This window comes from Cheilinus undulatus, linkage group 15, assembly GCF_018320785.1.
Source record: "Cheilinus undulatus linkage group 15, ASM1832078v1, whole genome shotgun sequence".
NCBI lineage: Eukaryota > Metazoa > Chordata > Actinopteri > Labriformes > Labridae > Cheilinus > Cheilinus undulatus.
In genome coordinates, this window is record NC_054879.1 from 47,876,705 (window position 1) to 47,889,257 (window position 12,553).

The window sequence follows — 12,553 nt, forward strand, 5'->3', positions numbered from 1 at the left end:
TTAGGGGAGACTGGGGACTAATGTAACACACTCAATTCCTCCAATGAGAAAGAAGTTAGAGCAATGAAACTAAGTCTGCACATGCTCAGAAGGGTTCTCTCTCTGCCTGCTGAAAAAGAGCGGGAATAATTCTATACCACAAAAAACAGACTTTTAGGTATGAAAGTTACTTTTTAGTTTGACAAGTGTTTTCCTCTGCTGTCTAAACTTTAGATGATCGTAAAGTCAAACTCTGTTCATCATGCACCTGTCATATTTTAAATCGTCCTCTCTTCCACAGTCAGCCTGGCGTTTCAGTACGAATGCTGCAACCCTCCTCCACCCCAGCCACCTCCATCCCAGTTCAACAGCATCTAGTTCCAGATCCACTCTGGTCTCATGCTCATCCTGCATACCTCCGTCCCCTCTTCAAGCTTCTCAGAACTCTGTTCCTGCTCCTGCATCCCTCATCAACACCCCACCAGTGTCTAGACTCCATAGGGCAGAGCTATTCATTAGCTCAGAATGGGGGCCACTTCCTGAAAAAGCATCCAAATGAAGGGCCTGAACAACATTACATGACGCTGTGAAGAAGTATTCACCCACTTCCTAATTTTTTATAATGAATTCTTATTCAATTATTAATTTTCTAATTTTCTAATTTTTAATTTTTTAATTTTTTAATTTTTTAATTTTTAAGTTTTAAGTTTTATTTTTTTATTTTTAAGTTTTGATTTAGATTTTTTTATTTTTAATTTTTAAATCTTTATTTTCCAAAAATTTAAATTTTAAATTTTTTTAATTTTAAATTTCAAATATTCATTTTTTAATTTTTAAAATTTATTTATTTTTTATTTTTAAGTTCTAAATTTTAAATTTTAATTTTTTTAAATATTAAAATTTTAAAATTTTAAATTTCAAATTTATATTTTTTATGTTCAAAATTGTAAAATTTTTAATTTTTAAATTCTAAATATTAATTTTTTTAATATCTTAAATTTCTTTTATTTAAATTTTTAAATTTTTCACATTGAAATGTTTCAGAACATTAGAACCTACCTAGCCCTACCTCGTACAACTCAACTTCAAAAATACTCAAATATCCGTTGAACAGAAAACGCTGGATATGGTCACAGGGTGAGTGTGCAGTCTAGCGTCACTACCAGCACAAACCTGGAAGTACCTTCTTCAGAGCATTTCCTCCTCTCTACAAGAAATTTATTTAGGAAAACCAAACATTGGTTTAGGAAATCTGAGATACTGAAAGACCTCAGTTAAAAATATATAATGTAGGAATGGTCCCTTTTACATTAATGAAGGTTTTTAGGGGCAGAAATTCTACATATTGGATCTTTAAAGGGCCACTGGAAATGACCTTGGGGGCCTGATCTGGTCCCAGGGCCTCCTATTGAATAGCCTGGCCATAGAGGAGATCCTGTTCCCGCCTCAGTACTCCTTCAAGTACATGAAGTCATCATGATGGAGTCTAATCACCAACATTTCTCTTTCATCAGAATTTGTTAAATATAAATAACTGTTCACTCGTATTTAGGTCCCTCCAGGCTGCAGTGATATTACTGAACTACGACCTTAGCTGCTGACCTGCTAGGAGGGTTTAAACAGCATGACTTCACCCTCTCATGACTTTTTAGTACTTTTTTACTATTTCAGGTCAGAGGTCACCTCTGACAGCATCCAGCTAGCTTTCTTTTCAGATTACAACTCACTCTAGAACAGTAGCCCTCCCACTCCAGATATTATTTTATTTTATTTTATTAACCTTTATTATTATTGACTATATTAGCCACCTTCACATGTGGATCAGAATGCTTTGCCTTTAAGTTATTTTTCACTCATTTTAACAATTTTGACAATTTTAGTCACTTTTCACTCATTTTTTTGCAGCTTTTTCACCTATTTTGCCAGCTTTGCCTTTTAGTGGTTTTGCCACTTTCACCCGTTTTCACCACTTAGATTGTGGCTCTTGTAAAGGTATTTTTCAACAGTTTAGCTCTTTGGTTGAGTAACGCTGCTTTAAACAATACTCTAATATTAGAGCATGCTGATGCTGCAGCAGTGTCTCCTTTTTTAAATTTCATAACAAAAATCAAGCCAAAAAAAAAATCAAACTGAGGGTTAATATCAAAGATAACTAATCACCTCACCAGTGTTTACTAGCCTGACTCTTTCTTTAGTGAACGGTGGGGCAGCAGTTTTTTCTTGTTCCCTGCTTTGCCACTCTGGATCCCACATGGATTTGTTTCCCAGTCCAAACAATAAGAAGCAATGACAACTGCCAGTGTCGTTACAGAGCTCATGGTTTTCATTCTGAGAGCTAGAAGCTCTTAAAACGTGATGATTGCACCCAGTGTCTGAGAGAGCTCCAGCACCCATGGGGTGTTTTTTTGACCTAATTTGTGTCAGACTAAACCCAGCTCTTTGCCTCAACAAAGGAAGTCTTGGACAATAAAACACAAACCCTGAAAACTCTTCTGTCCTACTTCTTGATTCGTTCGCATCAAACAGGATGAGTGAGCAGGTCATACAGGAAGTAGAACATACATGACGGCCGTCCAGGAAGTGTGAGCGTGTGTGTGGTGTATCTAGGTCGAGGTGTCAGATACAGGACTGGGTCTCTCTGCTCACTAACCGAGAGTCATTTACTGCAGTGGTTTCAAACTTCTTTCACCCAAGGCCCACCATATTCATATCAGTACAAAATAGACTTTTTAAATAATAACAGTCAAGGTGGCCCATAAGGGGGATAAAGGGGAGAGGTCTCTGGGGCCCAGACAACTGGGGGTGGCAAAAATGGGCAAAAGGTGCCTAAAAGGTGGCAAAAATTGGTTAAAGTGATGATAAAACATGGCAGAATTGGGTAAAAAGTGGTGAGACAAAGTCAAAAATGGTTAACAATTAACATAAGGGGCAAAAAAAAAAGGTTAATAGCGGCAAAACATGTTGAAAGCAGCAACAAGGGGCTACAAGTGGCAAAAGGGTTAAATGTTGTAAAAAGGTGGTTAAAATGGTTTAAAAGTGATTAAAAATGGAAAAGTTAGGCAAAAAACGTGGCCAAACAAAGGCAAAGTGAGTAAAAATTAGCAAAAAGGTGGGGAAAATGGGTTGAAAGTGTCAAAAAGGTGACAAAATAGGTTACAAGTGGCAGAAAAGTAGCAAAAAAAAGGGTTAAAGTTGATAATAGGTGGTAAAAGTGATGAAAAAATGGGCAAAAAATGTCCAAATAATAACAAAAGTAGGCAAAAACCATCAAAAATGTAGCAAAAATGGGTTTAATGTGGCAAAAAGCCCCCCCCCCCCCAAAAAAGCAAAAAATGGGTCAAAAGTATTTTTAAAAAGTTGCAAAATTGCCAAAAAAAAAGCAGCAGAAATGGTTAAAGTTGACAAAATTAGTGGCAAAATGGGTAGAAAAATGGGTTAACTTGGTAAAAAGTAGCATGAATGAATAATTTTAAACACCAATTTCTACTCAATAATAGCTGCAAACTGAGCTAACTGTTAGCCAGGATGCTAGCACCAATGCTACTGATCCAACACACACACTCATCAGTAAATCACAGCTGGGGAGGGTCCATTCTCTGGGGTTTTCAGGGGTCCAGCCAGATTCCCAAGGTACACCTAGACTGGTCTCAGGGCGTCTGAGAACCACTGGTTTGCTGTTCTGCTGCCGTTGTTTCAGAGTCAAAGCAACAAAAAGCCGAGAGCTGCTTTAAAGCTGAAAACAGACGAGGGTGTCGGAGCAACATTCTGAGGTGTAAACCCAGCGTGTGTGTGTCAGTGTGTGTGTGTGATAGCTTACTATTGTCCCATTAGCCTTGTTCATTTAGCTATCTGTCCTTCATCAGACCCCTCCTCACTAAACACTTCCTGTCATGTAGGAGGGGCTTAAACATTAAAGTGCAGGTGGTGGCGTGATCAGAGATGAACGTGTGAATATGTGCGCTTTGAGTTGTCTCATTCCAGACCGATCAGGTGAGTATGAACTGAGGTTTAAATCCTTTATTCTGCCTGCAGCGTAGTCCTCTTTGAGGAGTAATTTTGACCATATGGTACACAACGCCACGCACCTTAATCACATACATCACCAGACACACACACTGGAACACACTGGAACACACTGGAACACACAGGAACACACAGGAACACACTGGAACACACTGGAACACACTGGAACACACAGGAACACACTGGAACACACAGGAACACACAGGAACACACTGGAACACACTGGAACACACAGGAACACACTGGAACACACTGGAACACACTGGAACACACAGGAACACACAGGAACACACTGGAACACACAGGAACACACAGGAACACACTGGAACACACTGGAACACACAGGAACACACAGGAACACACTGGAACACACTGGAACACACTGGAACACACAGGAACACACTGGAACACACTGGAACACACAGGAACACACAGGAACACACTGGAACACACTGGAACACACTGGAACACACTGGAACACACTGGCTGTGGCTGTGGTGTAATAAAACTCCCCCTCAGGTCTCTGGGATCAGAGTAAGATTTACATTTAGATATAAGAGCAAAGTGACGTGCAGAGATTTTTAGAGGCTTAGAGTCTGCTAGTGTGGGTGTGTGTGCGTGTGTGCGTGTGTGTGTGTGTTGTTCCCCAGTAGAGACATTTCCTCCCCTGCAGCCTCTATCTCACACTGTAACAGTTTGGCCCAGATCTGCTGCAAACACACACGCAGTACTTATGGAATAAATACGTGTGTGACTACAAACAAATACATCCCTGCTTCATGCTGAGATCTTACACAACACACACTGCTCACACACATATGGATCAAATTGGCAGTAATAGTCAGGCATGGGTGCCAAGCAGGCCTGGGTATTATGGCCTATAATTGCTCCATTGCTCTTACCTATACCTTAATGCTATTTTACCATGGGTTACAAAATTAAGAGAAAATGCATTCATAATGCACATTCAGGTCTTACAACCCCCCAAAAACAAGCCTGTGATGGTATTCTCAAACCCAGCAAACTGGTGCAGGTAGTCTCACAGCTAGTGAAATAGGGATCACCTGTGTCTGGAAGGTCCAGCCACTGGTTCATCAGTATTCCTGGCAGCAATTACACCGTGAAGACAAACGAACACTCCAAGCAACTCAGAGAAAAGGTTAATGAAAGTCTAAGTCAGAGGATGGAGACAGAAACATCTCCAAGTCTCTGAACATCCCCCAGAGTTCAGTTAAATCCATCATGAAGAAATGAAGGAATATGTCACATGTGTAAATCTGCCTAGATCAGACCGTCCTCACACACTGAGTGGGCGTGCAAGAAGGAGACTAGTGAGAGAGGACACCAATACACCTATGACTACTCTGAAGGAGCTCCAAGCTTCAGCAGCTGAGATGGAGAGACTCTGCAGACAACAACTGTTGGCCGGGTTCTTCACCAGTCAGAGCTTTATGGGAGAGTGGCAAAGAGAAAGACACTGTTGAAGAAAACTCAGATTCAATCTGGACTAGAGTTCACCAGAAGGACTGTGGGAGACTCCATGGTCAAGAGGAAGGAAGTTCTTTGGTCTGATGAGACCAGAATGGAGCTTTGAGACCATCAGACAAGACGCCAAACACTGACATCACCACAAACACACCATCCCCACTGTGGAGCACGCTGGTGGCAGCATCATGCTGTGGGGATGCTTCTCAGAAGCATCATGCTGTGGGGATGCTTCTCAGCAGCATCATGCTGTGGGGATGCTTCTCAGAAGCCAGCACTGGAAGGCTTGTAAAGGTAGAGTGGAAAATGAATGCAGCAGAACAGAGGAACATCCTGGAGGACAACATTACTCTATCCAGTTCAGTGCATGATGGAGTCTGTCTGGAGGCTCTGGTCACTGTGGCAGGAATATAAAGACACTGATAGCTAATGCATTATAGAGGGGAACAATTATGCAAGATAAAGAGGTGTCTGCTGCACTAGGGAAGCTATTCATTGTCTTTCATTCTCAGTAATGGTCAGCTAACACACGCTTAGGTTTGGGTGTGCAGCAGGTGAACCTGCAGCTAACAGCTCCTCAGTAATGGGCACAGACACATAAGACCAAACTACTGCATGCTTCAAATTTCATATCAAAAGGAGCTGCAATTAAAATGTTGAAGTGTTTGACATTCTTCATGTCATGTCTTTATTTCTTTGCACCAAATATGTAGAAAATAGTTCCATAAGTATCAATAATACTGTTATGAAACCGATGCCTAGAAGAAACCGCATTAACCCCCCTGTCCTAGTTTTGTAAAGCCTCGTTCATCGACAGATCTGATGCAAACACACTCTCTCCATCACACATTTCTCCTGCTTCCTGCTGTAATGGTGCTGTAATGGTGTGAAAGCGCCACAGAAATACATTTGTGGATTAGACCACCATGCAGAAAGTTTAGCAATGGCAAATAGACGGATTGATGGATGGTGGAGGGGTTCTGCAGAAATATGTCATCTGTGATATCTTCCCCCATTATGCAGAAACCTTAGAAAATGGTTGACTATTTTAAATTCAGCTCTGAGGTTTCTGCAGCTGTGGGCATTTCAGCCCGCTGTGCTAAAACGCAGTTTGAGACAATAATAAAAAAAGGCGTAAAAGGGCGCAGAGGGCAAAGAGTGCTCGCTGCGCTGGGCATGGAGGGAAGACTTAAATGGTATGTGATGGCTTTACCACCAAGGTCAGCTGTGAGTTAAACAAAACCTCAGCTTAGCAGAGCCGTAACACGACCACGGGCTGACCACAAACACTCTGCCCTCATTTTCATGTATATAAATAGATTTTTTCTTTCTGTCCCACACTTCCACAGCCAGCTAACAGCTACTGTGTCTAAAGGATCCAATTATCGTGTAAATCTTCTCACAGCGGCTCTAAATACAAGCAAACAATGAGCTCTCAAGGAAAGGAGATTGTTGTGGTGGCTTTACTGTCTGACTGTTTTCAGCTATGAAAGAAGAAAAACTGAATTCTTCACTTTATTCTGGAGGCCGCTCAAAAATACCAATAAGCTTTATTTAATTTAGATACATGCTGTTGGCATGAACAGTCATGTCCCAGCCCCATGGCCCATCATGAAGAGTGCCTGGCTTTTAGTAGACCCCTCACCTATGCTACGTCTACTTGGTGACTGGGAGGAAAATAGATTCATGGGTGAAAATCAGCATCCATCTATTATCTATCTTTAGCTCCTCTAAGAAGGCTAGAGCCAACCCAGGACATCCGATCAGTCAGTGAACATCCAGGCTTCATCCCACCACCAAAGACACGCTCGTGAGGTTAACTGGTGACTCTAAATTAGCCGTTGGTGTGAGTGTGAGCACGCCTGGTTGACTGGCGACCAGTCCAGGGTGGACCCCGCCTCTCATCCAATGAGAGCTGGGATGGGCTCCAGCTCCCCGCAACCTCCAGCGGGATGAGCGGTATTGAAAATGGATGTAACTGTAAGACTTTATGAATAAAGTTGAATTAAAAAAAAAAAATCTAAACCAGGATCATGTCCCAGCATATTATGGTGTTTCTGCTCTAACATCTGAGGATGCAGACTGTCTGGAGCAGTGTCACTCAACCAAAGAAAAAATCCTTTACAAGAGCCACAGTCTACGTGGTGACAAAATGGGTTATAGTGGCAATAAAAATACGTCAAAGCTGGTAAAAAAAGCAGCACAAATGTGGCTACAAATACTGGGGAAAAAAGTGTTTAAAATGGTCAATAAGCAGCAAAAAGGTGGGAAAAAGGGGGAAAATGATATTTAATGGCAAGAAGCAGCTTAAAGTCCCTGTAGGGTGAAATCCAAAGTTTCAGTCTGAACTCTTTAGAAATGTGTGAATCTGGTTTCTGTAAACATGTGAAACTGAATTCTGAATTCTGGATTTAGACCGTTAGAAAGGTTTTCACCTCTTTCCTGGCTGGGTTTCATGTGGGCGGGGCTAATATGTGGACTGGTGATGTCACCAGGTGTCCTGTAATCCTCAGAGTTACTCCGTTTAAAATCCTTAACATTTTCTTACAGATTTGGTCAAAACCAACAAACAAAAAAATATTAAATAAAGTTTTTAAATGAGCTTCTGTGCTCCTCTCATCCGTCATGTTTGAGAGCAGCAACCGCCGTGCATGATGGTTAATATTGCTGGGCTAGTGAGCATCGACTGTTCACTACTTTTCACAATGCATTATGGGAAAGAATGAGTGCACTATATAGTGAATAACTATGCTCACTCAGAATGCAGACACCAGGACAAAATGGTGAATTCACTATAGAGTGAATAGGGAGTGATTTCAGACACAGCCTCTGTCTGCATCTGATCACGAGGTCAACCTAAGGTCAAGGGGCGGGGCTAATAGTGTGAGTGCTTTCATCCAATCAGATTGTAGCATTTTTATTAATCTGAGAGGATCGTATTTCTCCTGAGTGGGCGTGGCTTCAGCTCCTTCAACAGACACGCCCACACCATCCTGGAGCAGATTTTACTGCCTCATTTTTCATGATTTTGAAGTTTAATTTTATAAACTCAAAGATGTTTTATCTGACTGAAATTTGATTTTAGGTTCATAACACAGCGAGCTGTCATACAACAAACCTAAACACAGATTTATTTTCACTTTACAGGGTCTTTAAATAGGAAAAAGGGGGAAAAATGCAAATTGTAAAAAGCAGGATAAAAGTGGCAAAAATTATCAGACAGTGGCTAAAAGAAGAGGCAAAAATGGGCTAAAAGCAGCAAAAAATGATTAAAAGTGGCAAAAATTGCAAATAAGGGCGATGGAGACAGACAAAAAATGAAGGTTGACAATTACATTTGTCGATTAAAGCCTTCTGTTTAAGTGTGGGAAATAAACTGATTAATGTGACTTTCAATGGATCATTTCTGAGGTCAAAGTTTCCGGGGGAAAACATATATTTCAAATTAAGAAATAAAAGAGCCACAAATCATCACAGAAGAGCCACAGGTTGAGTATCACTGGTCTGGAGGGGTAAAACTTACAGGCCCAAAGCTGTCAATAGAAGTACCACGCCTCTGTTTTTCTGCCTTCAAAATAAAAGAGCTGAATGTCATGCTATTACAAAGGGGAACCTGAAATCTACAAGGAAGAGAAGGAAACGTTTAATGGAAGCAGTGTGGACGGTGAGGATGCGATGCCACATGATTTGATGTGATTTCTGACGCTTGCATGCTGTCTCTCATCCCATAAAGCTGTTCCTCTGTGGAGCTTTGGTGTAAAAATGTGCAGAAATGTCAGAAGTAAAGGCAGCAGACTGACACATTTCTCTGTAGAAACAGAAAGTGAGTTCTGATACCAGGAATCAGGAGTGAAGTTTGTATTCGTCTTCAAGTGTTGAACACAAACACTTCCACATCCGTCCTCTGAATCTAAATGACAGTGAAAAATAATTGCCATGACCAGAGAAGTTCCAGAGCAGAGATTTTCTGCCACAGCTGAATGACGGGGTGATTCTGATGAAGACGACGACAGAGAGACTGTTGTTTTAATGTGAGGCACAAAGCCAGATTTAAAACAACGAGGAAAAGCGCCTCAGCAGTAGCACGTCTTCTACAGGAGGCTGTTTCCAGTGTGTTTCAGCTGCCAGGCTTTATTCTTATCTTTGGGAGCCGTGTGCGTGTTCATGAAAGCTCAGGGTTATAAAAATGCTTTATGGCGTCTCCTGAAACACTGACCTTTACAGAAAAGCAGCGATGTGTTCAAAACAACATGATATACTGAGAGCATGTGTGCAGACGGTCACATGATGTACAGTGGCGACGTTCTCTCCCACCAGCTATCATTAACTTTGATGCAGAGCCAAACGTGCTCATGTATGCTGGCTGTTTGCAGACATAATGGAGTGGACGCTGTAATGGAGTCTGTGTGTTTGATGTGTGGCTCTGCTGGGGGGAGACGAGTCAATATGATGTAACAATTACAGCCGTTTATAATTCACATTTCTAGGGGAAAAGGAGGGGGAAAGGGAGCAGAGAGGAGCTGGAGGAAGAGGAAACAAGGAAGGAAGGAAGGACAAAAGGGAACCAATTACAGGCTGAATCAAAGTTTGATGTTTTGACAGGCTGCTGCTGCGGGGGGAGAGCGTGAGTGCTGCTGATGATGACGATAATCGATGATGATGACACCGATGATGGAGAAGTCTTTAGAGTCCTTTTTTATTAAAGAGCTGTGAAGCCTTGTGGTCAAACTAGGACAGCATCCGCACGGCCTCGCTGTCCTTCAGCGGCAGTTTTGAAGGTTAATGACTGAAAATCAACACATCTGTCACCGATGGGTTCAAAAATGTGAATGAATGGGAAACAAAAGGAGAAATAAAACAGGAAGACGGCTGATAGGACTGTACAGAATTACTAAGAACATCTCCAGGAGGTATTTCTCTGAAACCCTGGAGCCAGAATCAAACACTCAGAAAAGGCTTTCATTCTCTAGCAGAGAAATCCCCCATGATGCAATGCTCCAAGTTATGTTACAACAAAATCAAAATGTCAGGTTCTTTAGACATACATTCATGTTTTCCTGCCTTCATAGACCCCCTAACCCCCCCCCAACCCCCCAGATGAATGCTTCATCAGGCTGACTGCACTCTCATCCAATCACAGTGTGACTCTGCCCTCTAATGGCCGACCGGCTAAAGTGCCTTCTGGAGGAATTTTAACCAAATATTTACTAGTAGTTAGAAATAACACAAATATTACAGCTGAAGAGTCATGCCATAAAAATAAACCCATTTTTAAGGGTTTACCTAGAGCAGGGGTGTCAAACCCAAGGCCAAGGGGCCAGATTTGGGCCCCGGGCCTTGTGTTTGACACCCCTGCTTTAGGCTTTGATGTCTTTATTGAGTGGTTGAATGGGGACAGAGGAGCAGGCGAAGACAGGAGGAACATTTCCTAACTTTAGGGCAGACTGGAACCCAAAAACACCTTTTTATTGTTCTCACAGTCTGCAGAAAGGTTATTATCGTTCTCACCCGTTTTTATTTGTATTTAGTTTTTACCTTTTGTTCTAAATTTCAGTTTTAGTTTGTTTCTGCTGGTTTGTTCATTTAGTTTATATTTTGTAAAAATGCTTCATTTTAGTTTCGTTTTTATTAGTTTTAGTTTTCTTGGTAGTCTGGGATACCGGTGAGACCCAGAAGGGCTCCTCACCTGGTTTTCATCTGTTTAGGTTCCTTACCTTGAGTGTTTCTGTCTTTCTCTGTTGTCTGTTGCTTTGTTTCTCTGCATGTTAAATGATTTTATAAAGCCTTGTTTTACAGCTGCTACAGAAATAAAGTTATCATTATTATTATTATTATTATTATTATTATGAAGTTATTTTGACTTTATAAAGCCTTGTTTTACAGCTGCTATAGAAATAAAGTTATTATTGCTCTGCAGTCTAAGAGCCATTAGGACACCGCTGATAGATTTAAAGATGTATTCAGTCAGACAGCAGCACAGTCATCTTCAGCAAGTTCATTTTTATTTTTTTTTCATTTAAAGCTCACAAGATAAAAAAGCACCAATAAAGAAAAATCCTTCACTTTCTGAATGACACACATATAAACAGCTGACGTCACCTTCATGGAAGTGCACATGCATCTGCTTTGTTCGGTAGCCATTTTTTACAGTGTAAAAATGCAGTTAAAGGTAAAGCGTGCTGTTAATTTTCAACACTGCAAAAAGTTACATGTCAGGGAGGTTGGTTGTTTAATATCTCATTAGACTTCCTGTTGGCACTTTTCTCCTGCTGAACTGAGTCAAACATCTTCCCTCCATCCGTGATCAACACCACTGAGACTCAACGCCTGGCTCTTTAAGGCTTACTGGGAAAAAATTATTCCCACAGAAAATATTAAAAGAGGGAAATCTGGACCTCAGAAATGATCCATGCCACGACACGTCGTTCAGTTTAGTGTGCAAGAACGAACATGCAGGATAAATATCAGAGAGAAGGGACAAACATGCTGGCGTTTACAGCAGAGATAAAAAGTAATGGCTGTTTCCATTTATATTTTTCATTATTAAAGGGATACTTCAACATTTTGGCAAATTCATCCATTGCCATAATTCCTGTAGTCTCAGTAATAGGTTTGTTACCTTCTGTTGTTGGTGCAAGCTGTTTCTAGATCGCCGCTGCCGAGTTCGGACCTGCTGTGCCAACTCAATGTAAGCAGACGGCATTCCAGCTTTCCCTCATCAAACTCATCAAATACACAATCCAACAACTCCAAAACGCTCTTGTGGACAAGTTGTGACCTGCACATTCACCACGCTATGAAATAATAATGTAAAATTATGTAACATTACGACACATGAAGCAAATACTCAGAACTATTTCTTGAGTAAACCACTGGGCGGAGTGACACAGTGCAGCAGCCATGTGTGGAGTGTAGTTCCGGCTTTGCATTTAGCTTAAAAACATCTCCGTCTCATAATGTTCCATGATTATTTCATAGCGTGGTGAATGTGCAGGTCACAACTTGTCCTCGAGAGCGTTTTGGAGTTGTTGGATTGTGTATTTGATGAGTTTGATGAGGGAAAGCC